We start from the raw sequence: 16,434 nt of genomic DNA on the forward strand, positions 1-16,434 counted from the left end.
CCCCCGTTAAGTGCTTAAACTGTGACGACTCGTTTGAATGTACAGTTTTTTTTGTTTTTGTTTCATGTCTTAAAATTTAGACTATTGCCTTTATTTGTTGTCATTTTTGTCTTACAGGCTATGGTACAGTGGGCATGGATAAGACAGATTATCCTCTATGAGGCCGGGGTGGGGGATGAGGTCAAATTTGGCACTACCTATGCATAGATGCTATTTGGTTGGTGCACTGTAAACTTTTTAGAACAATTTGTCACTTTTTTTGTGCAATATGATTGTTTTTATTTAATTTATTTTCGTTTTTAATTTAAGTTTTAGGGGTTTTCCCCCAAGTACCGTACTTGCAAGACTGCCTTGATCTGTGCAATAGCAGGATAGATGTACTTCCAGCTTCCTAACAGTAGGTGGAGCTGTTGGATAAACAATTCAAACGTGCCAAATATCTCTAGACCAGCGTGAAAAGCCTTTGATTTACCGTGCTTCTACCATCATTCTACCATTTGACAGTTTGCCAATTGCCTGTGCAAGTGTCTCTTTTCTCCACTGGTTTACTTTTCAGTCCTTCAGTTTCAGTGTTGTATCTCCATGAATGTACAGTGAATGAATGGGGGAAATACTGAAAAAAAACTGTTTGTTTACAGCAGTGTTTACATAAGGCATCCCAGAATAGTATCGGTGCCACATCTAGACCAGCAAATGGAAAGTGGACAAGGGAATAGCTTTTGATTCCATTCAGGAATCTTTTATGCTATACATAACTACCTGTTATCCTAAATGACCAATTTCCTTTTCTTTTGTACTGTGCCAGTTGTTTTGCAGTATTATTAATGTTACTGTTTTTGTGAAGCACTGTCATACAGTAGGTCACCCGATCATGTAGAGATACTATGCAAGGTTTTTTGTTTTGTTTTTTTGTTACCTCGTTGCACACTACCTTGGAGGGTGGCTTCACTATAGGAACACCTCAGTAAAGCTAAATGGCTTTGTCATGTACATGTTTTAATGGTTTTCTTTTTTAATTTGATGAATAATGAAAGGAATTTATATGTAGTACGTCAATGGTTTAAACTATCTCACAAAACATACATATTTATGGTTGGTATTACTTGGATCACTGTTGCTCAATATGACTAACCTAAACAATTCACACCTAACTCGTCAATCCAAATCATGAAGCTGATGTGCAATGACTTGTGGTCATACATGTCTATGGAGGTTCTGTACTCAGCAGTGCTTTGCAGACAAATGTTGTTAGCTGCTGAAGTGTGACCAAGGTAATAACATTATTGTCACTGTAGGATTTGAACAACGCATTAGAAACAAGTGAGTACTTATGCCATGCAGTACTTTTAGTGCAGTCTTTGCTCTCAGATTCTATGAGGGTAAAGAAGCCAAGCTACACTTACGTCAACGAACATGAACCAAAAGCAAGTGGTTACCTATAGGCTATACCACAAAGGTTGGGTTGCAAATGTGTTATCAATGACATGGATGGATGTATACTTTTCTTGTTCTTCTTACATTTTTATGTAAAGTTTTCTATTTTGATTATTTTTAATAAACATCTTAAAATGACTTGATTGTGTGTGTATCCTGTCTTTCTTGAATCGAATGTGTGATGGTAACTGTCTTTCTCTCAAACTGAGTCCTGCACCATATTGTAATTCCCCATCTCCCCAGTTGGGGACACTGATGGATCGTCTAATTCTAGTCGTAGATCTCTCATGAATTGCCTTCGAGACCCTTCTTTTGGAGGACGAGATGTTTCAATGAAGGAACTCTCCGTCACAGGAAAGAATCGAAATGTTGTTCACATTAAAATCATGGAACAATGAGGAGTCCCCCAAGACCCCTTTCACCCTATCTGCCCCACTCAAACTGGCTAGCTAAAGCTGGGGAGGATTAAGCTCCTTCTGGCATCATACAGTATCCTGGCTGTCATCTTTGGTAATTATGCAATAATAATCTGGCACCGGTTTAGGTTGTAATATCGCTAAAAGCTAGGCTTTGCTATAGAGAGCCACATTAATCAAAACACTGCCATTGATCCCGTGGAGAAACCTTTGCTTGTTGTTGCTCTCAACCTCAAGTCCTGTGCACAGCTCAGAAATCCAATTGTACCCCAAACACTGTTGTCTTCAATGCAGCTGCTGTCAAGGAAGACAGAGCTGTTTCCCTATCATCACTTACTATACCCTAACTGGAGGTTAGTAGACTATAGACCTTTTCTAAGTTCAGTGCAAACAGCTGTACACTAGTCTCTGTCTTGGTCTATTCTATTTGTATCTATTTGATACACAGGATGGGCACTAAATCACCTGCAAGAGTATTATACTGTAAGGAAGACCAATGTTGGTTGTTCTATAAAGTAACATGATAGGACAATATACTGTATATCAGAGACAAACATTTGTGGACTAGGTTGATGTATACAGAGAATGAAAACGCATTCGTGTGTACTTCTTTCTTTTTGCAATTATTGATTATGCCTTCAATGGATTTTGTCAAGCAGCCATGAAGACTGTGGTCAAAGTCACAGGAATAACATCTGACATGCTCTGTTTTTTGTGAATCCTGGGTATAGATTTCCAATGTAACATTTAGAGACGGACAGCCTTAAGTGGCATTACATTAAGCAGGGGCACAGACAGAACAAAATGGGAGTGGCATAAATACGGCAAGACTGTCACATTTCATTCATTCATTTCTTGTTCCTCTGAGTGAGTAGTATGATATACCTTTTGGTATACATAGCCCAAATAGTTTAATTTCCCCAACCCCATCATAGCAGATCGATATTTGCATATGTCCCCAAAGTAGCTGACGAATCCATAACAGCCTTCTCTCTCCTCTAACAACTCTATATTTACCATATTCTAAACTATTACAGGACTAATAAGACACACACTCTATCAGGTATGTGTGCGGTGACTCATAAGTGTTATTTTCAGTGACTAATGGCCTTTCAACTGAAGTATTTTAAGAAATAACACCCTGTCTTGGAGGAGCCTGGAGCAGACTTCAGCAACCAGCCATCGCAAAAGCACTATTTGCAGCACAAACATACTGTTTATATCCCCAAGCAGCCGGGTGTTAGACAGTACTCTTTTATCAATCATGGTTGGAGTATGGGCTCATCGACCATACTGTAACAGGAATAGCGGAAGCACAACATGTCATTCACCAGCAGAAAAGACACTGATGGAGCCACACTGCTATGTTACTAGGGCTGGGCCACTGTCCTCGAAAGTTATCAGTATCAAAATCTTCTTGGTCACGCTGGAGTGGTACATCATTATATCGACAATGTTTACTGGGTTTTGACAGGGGCTGTTGTTTGCCAGCAATTATTTAACAGATTATGTTGCCATGATGTTTATTCATGGCTATAATCTTGTAACCCCTGTAACCTTAACATATTTCACTATATGTTGTCTGTTTGACTCTCAACTTCTGTACAACAAACAGGAGAATAGACATATACAGTGTGGGAAATAAGTATTGAACACATCAACATTTTGTCCAGTAAATGTATTTCCAATGAGCCTGTTCAAGTGAAATTTGCCTTAGACTTTGGTATTAACTCAAACAATCCAGACCAAAAAAATAAAGTCCATATATAAATAAAGTTATGTCTAATAAAGTGGAATGAAACACTCAAGTATTGAACACACTAACTGAAATTAATTCAATACTTAGTGGAGAAGCCTTTGTTTGTAATGACAGCTTCAAGGCGCTTTCTGTATGAAGTAACGAATCGCCCACAGTATTCAAGTGTGATTTTGGCCCATTCCTCTACACAGATTGTCTTTAAATCTTGAAGATTACGGGGGGCCCTCTTGTGTATCTGGATCTTCAGATGCTTCCACGTTAAATTGGGTTTAAGTCAGGTGATTGACTGGGCCATTCCAACAAGTTGATTTTCTTTCTCTGAAACCAATTGCGAGTTTCCTTTGCTGTATGCTTTGGATCGTTGTCCTGCTGGAAGGTCCACCCATGTTTCATCCTCAGCATCCTTGGTGGATGGCAGCAGGTTAACCTTAAGAATCTCTCTGTACATGGTTCCATTCATTGTTCCTTCAAAGATATGAAGTCTGCCAGTACCACGAGAGGAGAAACAGCCCCACACCATGATACTTCCACCTCCAAACATCATTGTTGGTATAGTGTTATTTGGGTGATGTGCAGTGCCATTTCTCCTCCAAACATGGTGTGTTGTGTGACAGCCAAAAAGTTCAATTTTGGTCTCATCTGACCAGAGTACATGCTCCCAGTAGTTCACTGGCTTGTCCAAATGTTGTTTGGCAAACCTTAAACAAGCTTCATGTCTTTTTTTCAGCAGTGGAGTCTTGCGGGCTGAGCGTGCACAGAGGCCATGGCGGTGGAGTGCATTGCCTACTGTCCTTTGTGTCACAGTTGTACCTGCTGCCTCCAAGTCTTTCCTAGTAGTCCTTGGCTCTTTGGCTACTCTTCTAAGTATCCTTCTGTTCTGACTCCCTCATCAGAAATCTTGCAAGGAGCTCCTGTGCGTGGCCGGTTGATGGTGGAGTGATGTTGCTTCCACTTATGGATAATGCCCCCAGTGGTGCTTATTGGAAGATTCAGAAGTTGTGAAATACGTCTGTCGCCAATTCCATTTTCATGTTTTGCAACAATCTGGTTGTGAAGGTCTTGACAGCTCAAAAGCTCTTTGCTTTTATCCATCATTAGATGCTTGTTGTGTGGCACCTTGGTAACAAAACAAAAAAAACGTTTATAGCCCATCACTGTATTCTAACTCAGCTGATATTAATTAGCACAGATTGGAGGTAAAGTTGAATGAATGAATGAATGAATGAATGAATGAATGAATGGTCTTTATTGTCATTGCTATAGTACAGGTACCAAACAACGAAATTTAGGAGGGGTGGCTCCCCTGGTGTTAGGAAAGAAAAAGAAAAAACAGAAAAAAACACAAGAAGAGAAGGAGCTGGTTTACATAAATAAAGGCTATGTACACTATCCACTATACTATACTGTACAGATAGACGACTAGGCCTCCTAATTAGTGCCTTATTAGTAATGGTTTTCAGCTGGTTTCTTGCCTTTCCTTGCTGTGGTGTACTGCTTTTTCTTAGTGTGTTCAATACTTTGTTCCTGTTTCATTTAAGCAATATCACACGAGAGGGAGTGTGTTATACTGAATATCAGCACGGCTGAGATTCGGTCGTAGGTACGAGGCCGCAGTATAACAGCACGACCTCGAGTGTGATATTGCTTTTATACAACAGTTCTACAGCGCAATTTATTAGTTAACAGTAATAAGTGACAACAGATTATGATTTGTTTGTTTATTTAATCATTTATTTTGGCTCCGTCAACAAAAAATAGTTCCGCAACTGGACTGTTGCCTAGTAACCTGAACACAAACATCTGCAGGTTAGCTACTTTGTATTAACGGTTATTTCGGAGTGATACCTACAGTTAAAAGTCCCAGTGCTGTTATACTGTATATCAGCACTCATGGAATGCCTCTTGTCCAATCAAATTACTTGGTCGGAACTAACTGTTGTATAATGTATTTTACATTGTTGGAAAGCCTGATTAGTCACCTTTACAACGATGTACAACTTGCAAGGATCATGATGAGCAACACAGCTAACCGTGTGGGCAGCGGCCCAAAAACATTTGCCAAAATCCCCATGCAATATTCTTCTGTTGGTATTCACTCTCGAAGTGCTGGCAGGTGTATGAATGAATGAATGAATGAATGAATGGTCTTTATTGTCATTGCTATAGTACAGGTACCAAACAACGAAATTTGGGAGGGGTGGCTCCCCTGGTGCTAGGAAAGAGAAAACAAAAAAATACAAAAAAAAACAAGAAGGGAAAGGAGCTAGTTTACATAAATAAAGGCTATGTACACTATCCACTATACTATACTGTACAGATAAAACGACTAGGGTTGTCATATTGCACATAGTGTTATTGCACATTCATTTAAAGTGTCGCAGTTTGCAGGCTTGAAATGTACACATTTGTGCCTTAGCACTACACCTGATTTTTTCAATCCAGCAGCTGCAGTATGCCAGCTCCAGCAGTATGCCAGTCACAGGTGTGTCACAGGTGTGTGACAGGTGTGTGACAGGTGTGTGACTGTCACCTGATTGGCACCTTGGGACCTAACTCTATCCTCAGGATGACAACACTCGCTCCCACAGAGCTAAGATCATCACAGAGCACCTCCAGAGTTTGGGAGGAGAGGATGGAATGGCCTGCCGTGAGTCCAGACCTCAACCCAACTGAACTCTTGTGGGATCAGCTTGGGTGCTGTACGTGCCAGAGTGACCAACGCAACCATGTTGGCTGACTTGCGGCAAATCCTGGTTGAGTAATGGGATGCCGTCCCACAGCAGTGTGTGACCAGGCTGGTGACCAGCATGAGGAGGAGGTGCCAAGCTGTTGTGACTGTATATGGATCTTCCACACTCTACTGAGTGTGTTGTTTTTTCCTTATTACTGTGGGAGAGTGCAATCATCCAATCCACCAAGCAACTCAAAACGAGAGTGAATACCAACCAATACCATTTTGGCACATTTTTTTGGGCCGCTACCCACACGTTTAGTTGCTCATTCCACGAATGCATGATCCTTACAAGTTGTACCTTGTTGTAAAGGTGACTAATCAGGCTTTCCAACTATATAAAATACAATACCAATTGGCATTATTAAAGGGGAGGAATAATCGACCGAAATAATGTTTCAGAACTTTTTTTGAGGTGTTTACATTTACTGGACAAAATATTGATGAGTTCAATACTTATTTCCCCCACTGTATAAGCTGAATACCATAAAATAAGAGTACAAAAGTCTCTGAGTTAATATTTAGTCCATCATACTCTCTAGAGAACCTGTATTCCCATTGTTGGGAGGTGTGTTGTCAATAATACAGTATATCTCCATTTTATTTTTGTTATCGTTTTTGGAAGAAATACTGCTGTAGCTAAGACAGACTAATAAAGTATTTTCCCAGGTGTGCCCTCATCGGTATGCATGAGCTACATTAAGCCTAACACACACAGCACAGTGAGCAATGCCACAATGCTAATGAGCATAGTTCACCCAACCCCACAGTCTGATGTTTGACAAACAACACAAACGTGAGAGACTCAACAGAAAGTTGAATGACGAATAAAATAACATCTTGTTATGGAGCACCCCGTCCCCAACACATGAAAAGGTAAGGTTTTCCCTATGGTGTGTCCTTGGGAAGTTCATACAGCAGATGAACAAAGCTAGAAATAGCTATGGAGTCAACATTGCTCTAACACAGCAACATCTTTTTTTGTTTTGCTTTCCCTATGAAGTTGAATAATCTAGAGACTTTTAACACAAGACAGAATCCTTATCCGTATTACCCATAACAACAATTCAACATTGCATATCACTCTATCAGAAAGCTATGTGTCATATCATCAGACAAATTATGGTCTATTGTGGTTGTGTGTTGGCCATAACATAGCATAATTATTCCCAGGGCATTTAGTTAATACATTTTTAACCACTGTAGGCCTATTTAGTTTCTAAAAGCATTTTAATGATATACTAAGTGCAAAATCATTTGAATAAATTGACCCAGACAACATAGTAGAGAGAGAGTGAAATATATCATGTAAAGGCAACATTTAGCCTACATTTTTGGGATAATTCATAATTTGACTCATAATTCGACTCTATTCTCATCTCATGCAAAATACGTCTTCTCTGCTTCCTATTAAGAGCATAATAAGAGACCGTGGGGGCTTCTCCACATAAACCTGTTCTACCTCCTCAGAATGAGCTTCCCCTCCACTGCAATGAGCTCTGAAAACACTATGTCTGTAGGATAGACTGTGTGGACTCACATCCAGCAGTTTTGCATCCTCACAACTCATTAAGATTCACATTGTCCATGACAGGGAGATACATTGAAAAGTATGTAAAGGCAATGTGGATTAGGTTTGGTTTATTGTTTACAAACCATTTAAAACATTACAATATCATTTTATTTCCATCCGTGCTTAGAGTATGTTCTTTGTTTTCCATGTATATGACTTATGAAGATGTGGACGGTCTGTCTATCTCCACTGTTGTCATGTTGTGTGTCAGTTTGTGATGATTCTCTTTCTTCCCATATTCCATCACTAGATGTGTATACACGATACATTACATGTAACGGCATACAGTATATGGGATATCACCCTGGCACTGAAAACTGATTTCCAATTATTTTATTAAAATGTTCCTTATGAATATGGCAATTAGATAGTGTCACACACGTTTGATCTCTGAAGAGCAGGTTATTACTTTTGATATCACTTCCATCTTTAATAAGAGCTCTACATGCACATACGTACATTTCATTGGATATAACATTTCGCTTACGGATCTATACAGTGCCTATAAAAAGTAATCATACCCCTTCACTTTTTACACATTTTGTTGTGTTATAGACTCAATTTAAAATTGATTAAATAAAAAAAAACATTGTCATCAAACCACACACAATACCCCCTAATGACAAAGTGAAAACTTTTTTACAAATGTCTGCAAATGTATTAAAATTGAAACACAGAAATACCTCATGTGCATAAGTATCTTCAAAAACTGCCAATGGATGAAGTACAACGTATACAGTATGCAGTGCAATGTATGTAATGTATGCAGTGTATACAACACAAATTCCTGCCAATAATGTATTTTTCTTTTCTTGAATGGTCTGTTGATATCAATCTATTCATCTATTTCTATGCAACAAACCTGCTTGTGTTATTTGATTCAATTAACTTGTAGCATACAGTACAGTACACTACATGAGACTGAGTCATACAGTATATCTACACTCTTGGAGGAATTTCAGAGAATGTACAGTAAAGACCCCCAGCAGACTCATTATTTAGTATTGGCATTGGGGACGTGCCTACTGCAGAGTGGATAATAATCACACTGGTGTTTTCACCCAGCTGGACGACCACTGAGAATCTTCTCCTAGGTGTCTCATCGGATATAAAGAGTCAGGATGGAATGGTGAGGAAGACTAAGCCTATAAGGTCAAAAGATACCTGATAAAAGCATCTGCTCATATACCTGAGTATATAGAATCTAGACTGGTGTCCAGATGTCATTTCAGATTGTGCGCTGGGCAGTTCTAAAGGTCACAGAGTCACATGGTGTTTAGAGAGTACATCCATATTGGAGATACTTGTAACAACAACTGTGTTAAAACCTTCATTTACATATAACTGCTCATGCCGTCCTCCCTTAATGTGATTCTAGACAAGATTAAAGACATAACGGTTGATAAAAAAAAAGCTGTGTGAAAATATTGGAGAGAGACAACTGGGTTGAATATATACCCTTGGGTGTCAAAATCTGGGATGAGAGTGACAGGTACAATCGACTGTTAGATGATTAATTTTCTGCAGCTCAGATTTTGATCCCTCACAAGTGTCAAATGTGAGTGGTTGTGGTGGAATAAAAGAGTGAATTTAAATTGCTTGATTTGTGTCTGGGGCTGGCTTGATACAAAAAATAGATATTACCAATATGGGGATAGATACATCTTTTTATAATAATAATTGTCTATTTTAAAAGCGACTAAGCACTTGGCTTTAGTGTGGGAAGGTGTTGATGACATCTTTGTATGAAGTGTCGTTGACATTTACTTGAGATGATGAAACAGTAGAGAATGTGTAAGTACAATCACTGACTTGAAACCTCTCACTTTCAAAACATTGCTACTGTATGCTGCATTGAGAAAGTGAAGTGAAAATGTGTTTTTGACAGGTTCAGGAGTCACGCTGGTGCAGCTGTGGCCACTAAACAAACACAAGGCTGTAATTACAGTCTCCCTCATTTACACATTGCCCTCCTATCGCCCTCTATTTCTGGGCCAGCATACAATTCAAGGATTTGTCCAACTCTGTTTCTTGCTTCTGTGCTACCCATAAAATAAACCCCCCGAGGTATCCAATTTGGGAGTCAACCCCCCACCTCATACAGACACACACCACCTTTTTTTTGGTTCTTTGAAGTGTTTAGTCTCTAACCTATTATAAGTGACTTTACCACAATAAGCTGGTCCTGACACATCATACAAGAACAATGGCAATATTCAGCACATCACGCCGTTCTTTTTCCGACTGTGTATAATTCACCTGACACACGGTAGAAAACAGATCTACCTTGTTAGCTGAAATGTAGTCAGTCATTTTTCAGTTCAATGTACGGTAAATGTTTGATAAATAAGATACCAGATACTATTCACAGAAGAAACATAATGGAAATGCAGTATTTAGTATATTGATAGGATGTGTGGATATATGCATGAGAATAGCCTCTTCCCTAATTGTTTTGAGTTATCTTTTGATTGCACACATGAAGTGACTATTATGCAGTGTATGCCATCAAGGGAGTGGATGAGGAAACGTTATCCTCTCTCCTGCTTCCAGGAGAGGGTGAGGCAGGGAGACAGCAGGGTGAGGCAAATTACAGACAGAGCTATTGATGCAAGGACTGACCATCCATCAAAATGATAGTTTTTGTATGTTTTACAACGACATTCACAAGCAATCGCGTAAAACAAGCATATACCGTGGGTTCTGATGGAGTAAGACTGTTAAACTAAGCTCAAGAGGCATTTATACATTTTATTCCTCAAGAATCGATGGAGAATCGATAAAAGACCAACATTGTAGGTACAGTACCAATCCCACATTGTATCCCAGAACTATACCAAACAAATACAGTGGTTTCTAACATACTGCCAGGCTAGGACCATCTATCATCTGCAGCTATGTCTGCTTTGGGAGGTGGTTTCCAGCTATCACAGCCGGATGACAGTCAGATCCCAAGGCGTCTACACCTAACCCAAACTGTTGAAGTGGCAACCGATCCAATCCCATACTGTCAGGTGATGGCATCAGTCCATTTAGTTGTTAAACACCAGCTGTTCCTCTGTTGTTCTACAAAGACCTAGACAGATGTATTATACACAGCAAGAACAAACTATTGACCCAAAATTAAAGTCACATTTGATTTAGTAGTTAATTGAGAAGAAATAAGCCTATAAGAAATAAAAAAATAAGCCTACTGTTTCATTTGAGAAGCACTCTGGTGAAAACTTTAGTTTAACTTGATCTCATGACACACAACGCTGAATTTGATTCTCTTTTTGCACCTGGGCCATGAAAATTGGACCCAGTGGATAAGATGAGAGTCATTCCCAATGTGAATATGATTTCAGGCCTTTCATTCTGAGATATGGGGTTTGTTCAAAATGCGTTGTTACTAAATCTAGATTACCCTTATCTATCCCTCTTTGAAGCTGAAATATATCTAAATGTTTAATATGATATACTGCAGTTGAAAGACATAATATGTCTTGACTCTTATTATGAGCGCAGTTCCCAGTTTAGTGTAAGAGAGTGGTATAAAATAAAGATGGGAGTTATTTTTGGAAAAAGATGAACACCAGGCCAATAAATAACATTCCTATACTGTACAAAATAATAAAATATCCACATATAAACCTATAGAGCTGATTCAAATACATTTGATTTAACCAATCATTTGATTTTACAAACTGAAAAGATCGAGTAGTAATAGTAATAAAAAGAAAGAAAAGAAAGTATAGGGGTCTAATTAATTTCAATTACTAAATCTACGTCTTTGTAGGACAATCTAGTCTGTATACTGCAATTACACCTAGATTTCGGGCGGAGAAGCGGCGAAAGGTTTTATGAAAGTCCTTGATTATCATTTTTAGATGACTAAATCTAAATCTAAGTGTCTTTGTAGGAAAATCTACTCTGTAGATTAATACTGCAAGTACACCTAGATTTTGGGCGGAGAAGCGGCAGCCTCTCTCAACCGGCATTTTTTTGTTGCACTGTATCCAATCGCCGTCTACTGTATTATGCATTTAATTTAATTTACTCTACTATCTTGCTACTCTCTCAGCTCATTGACAGGGGGAAGCCTGCTTTATTCGTGGCTGACTGACTAGAGGATTCATACGAGAGGCAGATAAGAGGGCGGGTTGTCGACTTGAGCGCCATATCAGGAGTCACGTCACAGCACAGCATGTAGAGCAGTTTTCCATTGCCAGAAACAGTTGGTGTTCTCTCGCTATCAGAGGGAGGTGCTGAGCTCTTCTTTTCAATCACTTTCTTTCTGTAAATCTCCCCTGGACAATAATCTCCTCCTCTCTGTGTGAATCTGCATGAATGCCACACTAATTTTGGCAGTGTAAGACGACAGCACATTAACCTGACTGAGAGAAAAGCCTGGCTGGTTGCCTTGCTTTGTGAAGAGACATTATTTCAACTGATATAGCTGAACTATAGACCATGTACAGCATTGCACACCCTCCCTCTGTCTCCGGGTCATTACACTGTCTTTGCCAGAGGCAGAATTCCCAACCACCCTCAGCCCCCTTCACTGTTTACACATTGACCTTGCCCTCAGAGGGTAAGATGGGCACTAGAATGAATAGCCACTCTTGTCTGCATGGTTAAGCTAAGTGCTTTGCTTTCCCACCGTAGTGTCTTAAAAGCTGAATAGTGTGAACTCCTTACATCAATGACCTCCTCTCTGGTTTTTGCAAAAAGAGCAGAAATGTCCTTCAGCAAAGTAGGCATCCAAGACTTATTTCTTCAAAGTCAGTCTCACTGGTGAATGTCTTAACGATGTAGCCTAATGTGCGATCACACCCTACTCAGTTGTTTGTTTTCTCAAGACTAGGATCTCTTTTGTTCTCTTGACTAATTATGCACTCTATCAGTTACAGACGTCCACGCACACGCACGCATGCACGCACACACACACACACACACACACACACACACACACACACACACACACACGCACACACACACACACACACACACACACACACACACACACACACACACACACACACACACGCACGCACACGCACACGCACACACGCACACACACACACACGCAGACTCTTCGCACATCTTCCATCTTCACACTTAGACAGTGTTGGCATCAAGAACATAGAATACTGTAACTCAACTGTCCTGGCTTTCTATTTCACAGAAAGTGCCTTGTGTTAAATTCACCTGCTTCTTCTCTTAGGGAGAGTTGCAAACAAGTGAAAATCAGAGACAGGATGAAATGGAAAAGTACAGCATGGGTGCAGCTGATTGCATCTCCCTTGGTTCCTCTCTGCAGCTGTTAAAGGAGGACAAAGAAGTCCCCTTCCACACGCGTACTGGACTCATTCTGTCAAAGCCCTTGCCACTGAGCAGGCGCTTGTCACATATCTTTTTTTCTCTCATTCAAAGGGTGACTAAAACAATACAGGCCCCTTATTTTCAAACAAACATGATCTGCCTGTCTGCCTTACATCACAGCGCATATTATTTTTTTATCGTAATTCATTTCAGGCGGACCTTCTTTGTAGTGGTCTAATCGACAGACTTATTGCAGGATTCTGCACAGGTTCTCACCAAATTAGCAGAAAAGGCGAAAATCCCTATTAGCTTTCTCCATGCAGCAGTGCACTTCATCGAGGGAGCGAATGAGGAGGGGTGATGGGGGATGGACGGCTTTGTGGCAAGACCTGTGAATAAAGTGCAAATTCTCCCCTTTCATGCTGTATAGCGCCATGTAATTGAAGCCATTTCAAAACTCTCTGAAATGTATGGGCCTGAAGGTAAATGGAAAATACCACACACTGCTTTTTCCTTTCGTTCCTTTGACCAGCAATATACCTTAGAGCCCCTACCAGGTCATTTAATAAATGAGACAATACGAGAGACTTGATTCAATAGTTACTGACATCCAAATATGTCGCGTAGGTGGTGAGAGGTCCTTGAGGGCAGCATTATGGTTTATGACCCTGTTGCACAACCAAAGCTCTTAGTTAAACAGAGAGGTCAGAGCAACATGTTTGGTTGCTGGGGGAGAAACAAAGACAAAGTCACCCTATAGGTGACCTAAGAGTCACGTAGCTTTCTGTTTAGCTGTAGAGATAGCCCCATCTCACTAGACAAGGGGATTTAGAGGTGAAATAAATTGTTTAATTCAACGTTGAATATATGGCAATTCATGTATACAAACAGCAGACTGCCGGGGACAAACCATAATGATTTGGAAATGGACTGCAAAATAAAAGGGATTGGCAATGTGACCAATTGGTTACTATGCAAATGCATTTAAAAAAAAAAAATCTAGAGTGGTCCTCCACTTTCATTTTGGCTCTGAGCAAATGACCTCAAATGTTATTTTAGACACATCACGGTATCATTGTCCTACATTTGCATGGTCAAATTGTGTGCTCCAGTTGGTCCCAGCAACTGTGCCTCCCTTACAGTGTGGAGCCTGTATGCAGCTACAGTATGATACTGTATAATAAGCTAGCAGATATGTTTTTGCATGATGAACGCGTCTCTGTAACCACTTAACGTTACCAATTTATAGACCTCTGCTGTGAGAAGAAGGCAGAATCTGTGAATGGAATTAATGTGTTTTCTCTGATTATGGGCCATGAACAGCGATAAACTGATTACTGCATACCTCAATAAAAACACTGTTCATTTTCTGTGCGGCAACCATTCACTGGAGAGACAAGCTCTTATACACTGGAGGGTATGTGAGTCAGCAGGTTTTTAAAACCGACCAAACATAATGTTGGATTGTGTTTCACGCCTTCAAATGCTTCAAATTACCAGATGAAAGTGCTGGTTAATATAGTCATAAAGTACATGATATGCATGTTTAAAAATGTACCTTGTGTTAAGAGTTTGGGCTGAATCAAATCATCAGTTTCTAAGAAGTGGCCAAAAATCATAGACCATCCATGTACCAGTAAATCCATTGATCTGTATGGATCAGTACACAGCAGTGAGTTCGAGCCCATTTTCACAAGATATGTTCTGTCCTTCACCACCCCTGATATGTGGATTACATAGAGAAACTAGCTTCATCTGATGCCATTTCTGGAGCTCTCCAATCACCCAGATCTTAAGATGGCCTCGGGTATTTTTCATATAAAGCCAGAGTTGATCCTCAGTGCCAAGTGAAATAACTTCATTAAGAAAATCAGTTTTGTCGTTCTTACGTTTCACATGGCTTGTCTTTGAAGGTCAATCAACAAACCCTTTCTCGATAAATAGGAGATATTTCTCAAATGCTGAATTTATAATGCAAAATTATAATTTTCACAATATAGGACAGTCCAACATTTCAACTAATTGCCATTGTGATGCTATTAGATTGAATTAAGGCTATTGTTATTGTTTTATTGTCAATTACAATCTGATGGACCAAAACAACTTGCAAAGGCAGAATGTAACCCAAATTTGCAGCCAGACACAATAGGTTATTGGAGTTCAAAGTTGGAGTTCAAACAACATCTGAAAATCAGAAAATCTGTCTTCTATTGAACACACATCTATACTTTCATATGTAAGCACTTTAGAACTACGTCTCTCACAACACCACTAGTGGAGGAACTTTCTTTCTTTTCTGAGTGAGGCAGTCCCACTCATATTTTATTATTTTTTTCATTCTATTGGACAGATAGTGAAGACTGACAGGAAAGTAAGGAGAGAGGGCATATCAGCAGGGCATGGGCCGGACTCGAACCCATGCCGACATGGGCATATGTGTGCACTGTAGACCGCGGTGCTAGACCACTGGACCACCCCAGGCCACTGGAGGAACTTTCTTTGCAAGAACTTGAATCAGCAACTATGTCTATGTAGAAAAATAAATCCCTAGCGCTGGAGAGTATCCCACTAGGGTTAGGGGTTACCCTAACTCCTGTTGGCAAAAAAGAAAACAATTATAATTTCAAAAAACTACAATAATATCTTTCCTTCTTAAAAAAAGACCTCCTCTGGAATGTTCTAGTCACTGTCCTCTGGCACAAGTGTCCTCTGGCAACTTTCTTGGAAAATGTTTGGAATGTGTCAAAGGTAGAATTGATTTTGACCAAATAGGGTTTTTAAGCGGTAGACTGGCCTCAGATCATTTCTGATGTCTGCTACATAATTGACTCCGTCACTCACCAAGAGTCGTCCTGCACCGTGCTGTCACTAGACGCAGAAATAAGCATTTGATTGCTTGCAATGGTCATACTTTGGGTTTGGCTCCTCATTTATTCATATGATACAAACTTTACCATGAGCCACTGGCAAGAGTCCTCACAGGCCATACGATTTCTCAGCAGTTTGAAATCCATTAAAAACTTAAGACAAGGCTGCCCCCTTTCCCCAATGTTATTTTCCATGTCTCTTGAGCCTCTTTTTTCAGGCTCTAAGACAACATCCTGATCTCTCCCCCACGCCAAAGGGTCTCTTTATCAAGTATCTCTTTATGCAAATGATGTTCTAATTTACTTTGCAGAAATGTCACACTCTGTTCAACATGTGCTCAAATATCTGA

This window comes from Nansenia antarctica, assembly GCF_963989245.1.
Source record: "Nansenia antarctica genome assembly, chromosome: 10".
NCBI lineage: Eukaryota > Metazoa > Chordata > Actinopteri > Argentiniformes > Microstomatidae > Nansenia > Nansenia antarctica.